Genomic DNA, 5,262 nt, shown 5'->3' with positions numbered 1-5,262 from the left:
TGTGAAATGTACACAGTTTGTAGGATGTAGAATTTGTTACCCACCAAGTCAAACACAAGCACTGCTCGGGCATTCTCCACTTGCCTCCGTCCCATGATGACCATCATGTGGGGAGAAGCATGCAGGAATCATCTCTGGTCCTGAGCCATCACTTTTGCTGTTTCTACAGCCCTCTGCACATGTTGGAGGATGCATCGCTGAAGTGGGGGGGGGGACCTGGTCTGCTCTTGTAGGAAGATCAGGGCTGTAAATTGTGCAAGGATCCTGCACAAGTAACAAAGGCTCCACATTGCAGATGTTCAGCCTGCTAGAGTTGTTCGGCTCAATCCTTGATCTGGACCTTGTGTGGTAATCTTCCAGCTTTCCACTCCAAGAATGAGTTTCAAAGATTTACTGCGAAACATTCTTAAAACTAGTTACATAAAGATAAATGTTTCAAGAACAAATGACTAAATAAAATATTGCACTCAAGTACCAGTCAGTGTGCCTCAGTCCTTTAGGTCCTTTATGCAGTTCAGTAAAGTTTCCTCTCTCTAGTCCCAGAGAGAGATCCTAAGCTCGTTCATCATTGCTTCTTCTGCCACTGCGACTGCTAGCAATCACTGAATTCTCATGTTTCCTCTACCGCTGTGAGAGATCTGCAGCCTGGGTTTCCTGCGATGAGACTTCAGGTAGCATAACCCTGTGAAATGAAATAGCACCAGCTTTCCACTTTCACCTAGAGTGGAATTTCTTGCTTAATGTAAACTTCTCAGCTTTGCGAATGCAAACTTTTACAGATGTTTTAAGGCATGCATACAAAGATGACGACAACAATTGATTAAATTTCTGTAACGCCCTTCATTCTAAGATGACAGAGTGGTTTACAATATAAAAACACATGGCAATATTGTCTCCTCCCATTACAGTCTTATGCACATTAAACTTTTAACTTTAACTCAGCCTCCTTTTGTTGCTGCCTGCCTAGGGTTGAGACAAGAAGACTAGGCCACAAAGTGAGAAACTGTTTTTGACTTGGTGGTCACAAATTAGTCAGCCATAAGTTGTGCCTGTGAAAGAAGAGCGTAAATGAATCAAAATTAAAAATCCATCTAGTTCAGCATCTTGTTTCTACCAGGGGCACAAGCCAAACGCTTCTAGGAAATTCACAACCAAGGCGTGAAGGCAACAGTTCTTGCCAGTTGTTTGTCCACCCAACAACTGGTAGCCAGAGGTTTGCTGCCTCTAAATCTGAAGGTTCCATCTAATATTTCCATTCCCCATTTTTTTTTTTTTTTTTGCTCAGTACCCTTTTAAAGTCAATTAAACCAGTGGCCTTCACATTTTACTGGCAGTGAATCCCATGTTAATTCTGCATAGGGGAATTTCCTGGTGAGCCAGGTGAGACATCAACCCTGTGTTTACGTGTTCAGTGTGTGGCTGCTGTAATGCACCCCATGATGTTTGCCTTAAAAGCCTATCTGAAGGGTAAAAATAGTATCATAGAATGAGATGCTCTTGTTCTACTTTTGTCCCCATCAACTAAATTTTGGAGACCAGCATTGCTTTCCAGGTGCCCCTTTGCATGCTTTCATTCATGGCTCCCCTCTGAACTGAAACGTGAACAGCAGCAGCAGCCTTCGGCACTCAGGTTTGTGTGGCATAAATGGGTACCGGCAGCCATGGTAAAGTGGTGGGAATGTGCAATGGCCCATTGAGAGATGAAGGATCAAAAACTGAGAGGTCACCCATGGTTGGGCAGGCGAGCAGGGTGATGGTGGAATCAAAGTAGGGCAAGACTAGATGAAGATCAGGAATGAGGACAAGTGGAGACAAGTGGATGAATATGCTATCAAATAGGGGTGGAGAACTGGATTCTGCTGGACACAAACTCCATAAACACTGTAGATTTTACCAGTCCTTAATGTTTCAACAATGACCCAGTGTGTCAAGTCTTGTTTAAAGGAATGAACCAAATTAATTAATATGGAGAATTAAATGCTATTTAGCCTTGCTTGTATCCCTGCCGACTTGCCAATTTGTCTGCCTCTGATGTAATTACCTTTCATTTATGTCTCTAATCCTACAGACCTGTCTCTTGCCCCTTCCCACCACCTTTGATTCAATCAGGCTACCACACAGAAGTTCCACATCAAAGCCAGACATGGAGAGGAAAATGGTGCTCTCCGAGCTGCTGATCAGGGAATCAAGTTTCCCAAAGTTATATCTCACAGAAAAGCATGGGGAAGTGTGAAAGCAGAGATTGCAGTATCAAGCCAGGGAGCAAAATGAAAGTCAAGTAGTTCTCCTCACATGAAAGGTATGATGGACCAATAATCTGGGCTCTCAGGATGCTGGGCAGAGGCTGGGATGAGCAAAGGCAAAGATCGCCCCCTTGCTCGTCCCAGCCCCCACCTGACTCCTGGTACCTGAGCTGCTGGATGTAGCCTGGGGCACACAGAGGGTGCCTGGTGGCGGCAGGTGGCGGCCCCCTCAATATTGGGGGGCTGAAGTCCCTTGTGCCCCTATATCCAGCACCCCTGGTTTCCAGCCCTCTAACTACTGAGAGAATTCCTTAACCATTTTCACATCCACATGACTCAGGAAGGTAACCCTTAGTACCTTTATGTTCTAGTTCTAACTAAGGTAGAGAATGCAATGAGCCATGCTTGCTTTTTCATCTCAGGAGGAGAGACACAAAATATGTCTCCTCTCCCAAGGGAGGCAGAAAGGAGGTGAGGTCAAGTCAACAACACTAAGAATATCAGCCTAACCTTGAAAAAAGGTCAATAGGTCACTCCAGGAAGGACAGTCTAAGATGCTTGGATATTCCTTTCTGTCGACTCTTCCCATGCAGGTGTATCTGTCTCCAGTGCAAGTTGAGTTGCATCCTAGCACTTCCGAGGTAAACTTCACATTGGAGAGGGAGGGAAAACTTTACAATCCCGGTGGTGGAAGGAGGAAGACCAGGCAAGAGACACTAAGGTAGGCCGCCACCTTCCTGGGATGTGACTATTTAGATAGGTCACTACATTTTACTTAAAGTGGCATTTCAATATGCACTACATCCCGTCCTGCCCTTTATTCAATTCACCTAGGGACATGTTCCTCTATTCATTTGTGAATTTCCAAGAAGGTCAATCAGATGATTTCAAAATTGGATGGTTGTTGGCTGATGTAGACATTCGCTACCTACAGAATGACTTTATATGTTTTAACTGTGAGAAACTTGCAGACTACTTTTTGGACCCAGAACAGTGTCAACTGCTGAGGGGATTTAAAAAAATCTAAATCAGGGATGAGGAACCTCAGGCCCAGGGTCTGAATGCAGCCATCCAGATCTCTTTGCCTGGCCTTTGGCATTCTCCCCAGGCCATATCCTCCACTGGACCTCCTTTGAGTTCTCCTTGAGTGCTTTTGCCTGGGTACAATGTGTCCTTGAATCCTCAACACCAGTGGAGAGTGGTACCCCTTGGGACTAGTAGGCAGAAGGCAAGGAGACCAACAGTAGCCAGAACCAGAGTCAATGACCGATGGAGCCAATTAATTCTAGTTTCATCTCCACTCTCCTCCATGCCGAGGTCTACAAAGGCAACACTGAGAGGGAGGAAGCAGGCAACCAGTGCAACTCAAAGTGACACCTGCTGGACTGGTTGTAAGTAAGGAAGCAAACACTTACCCTATTGGACCAGTCTCAATTGCAGTCATGCTTCTTGTTTCTCTGGATGAAAGATAAAGAGGGGTGTGTGACTAAATTAACAGTTGTTCTCCACCCACTTTTGTTTCTGGTCATGCCCAATATTGGCATATATCCCCAGGAAGAAGACTGTGCAGGCCACAAGCTGATAACTCTTTCCTACTCAAGGTCTAAATGATTTGGGGAACTTTACAGCTTTAAATTTGGGGAATTTCCAGTTCTGAAAATAGGCGTGTTTAACTTTTTCTCGGGTTGTATTGCAATGCCCATTGACGACGAACGATAAAAATCTGACTGACTGACATTTCAAGGAAAATCGAAGGTTTTTTGCTTCAGCAAAACATACATGGGATATTGACTTTCTAGAAGCGAAATTTCTTAGCTAGCTTTGCCCATTCCTGGGACTACTAACAAGTGTGCTTCTTTGATCTCAATTCCTCTGAGGGAGCACAGAAGCAGACTGCTCTGGAAGGGCATATTTTCTTACTAGTCCATAGGTTTATCAGGATTGCAAGACTTTTAACTGGCAGATTAATCAACTTAAGCTTTAGTTGATTAATTAGTGGCTTTAACCAGAGATGACAAACTTCACAATGTGAAGCTGAAAGTTAAGATCAAACCTGTTTTTGTTTTTGTTTAGAAGAGAGAGAGAGAGAGAGAGCGCGCTTAGATTATTTTGGTTTCGATATGTTAGTTATTGTATTCTAGAATGGGGGGGGGGGACACAATAAATGGTGTCCTTTCCATCTAACAATGGGTGGTAGCTTTTAATTATTACATTTGCAAATCACATTGCATGTGTCCTTCCATTAAAAAAAAAAATGACACCTGTGTTTTGGCGAGATGCAAATGTCTTTAAATGTAATCAATTATCTGGCTGAAAGGCAGATAATTAATCAACTAAACATTCTTTAATCGGTTGACAGCCCTATATATTAACACAAGGAGCAACTCCGCACAGGTGCCTCTAGCCAGTTTTGAGCTGGAGAACAAGGAACGCCACTTCCACGGCCGCAGATGCAGGCGGTCTGCATTCGGAAGCAGGGAACGATTCGGCTTAACAATGCGCTCCCCGCCCCCTCCGCTCCTCCACTCAGAAATCTCTTTAGCTTTCCGACGTTAAATATGATGCATGTGGGAAATAGAGTGAAGTACATTAATTGCCTTATTCATCACATCATTAAAATTATAGGCCTTGCTGCAGAGGAGCGGCCGGCGTCTTTGCAGCATTTCTGGTATACATCATTAATAAAAAGCATCCCTGTTAGTGGTATGCGAGATGTACTTTCTAAATAACTGCGCAGCGATTTGGGGCTCACTTATGCAACATATTGCTACAAACCATCGCAATACCCCTGGCGCATGCTTAAACTCATTGGGCTAGTGATGGAATTAATGAGGCCGCCGCAGTGACTGTATGCTGAGCACGCCCGGCTCCTTTACTGTTCTTTGTCTGCGGCAAAGCTCTTGTCTTTCAGAGCTGGCCGCCACTGCTGCCTCCGCTACCTTTGCTTGCTTGCTGCTGCTGCTGCTGCTGTGTCTCCAGGGCTGATCCCAGAATCAGATAATGAACAGCAGCATCGGGT

General features: G+C 44.6%; 1 long non-coding RNA gene across 1 annotated transcript; it reads right to left on the bottom strand.

The window, feature by feature from the left end:
- Positions 1-820: 820 nt before the first annotated feature.
- On the bottom strand, positions 821-4,151 carry LOC310677579. The gene is made up of 2 exons (XR_014511297.1): positions 3,659-4,151; positions 821-1,049 (listed from the first exon to the last, which is right to left on the bottom strand). It is a non-coding gene; the product is annotated as an uncharacterized lncRNA (long non-coding RNA).
- Between the last annotated feature and the right edge of the window lie 1,111 nt (positions 4,152-5,262).

Source organism: Podarcis tiliguerta (assembly GCF_965153285.1).
Source record: "Podarcis tiliguerta genome assembly, chromosome: 5".
Lineage (NCBI taxonomy): Eukaryota > Metazoa > Chordata > Lepidosauria > Squamata > Lacertidae > Podarcis > Podarcis tiliguerta.
This window is presented reverse-complemented; position numbering and strand designations above follow the sequence as displayed.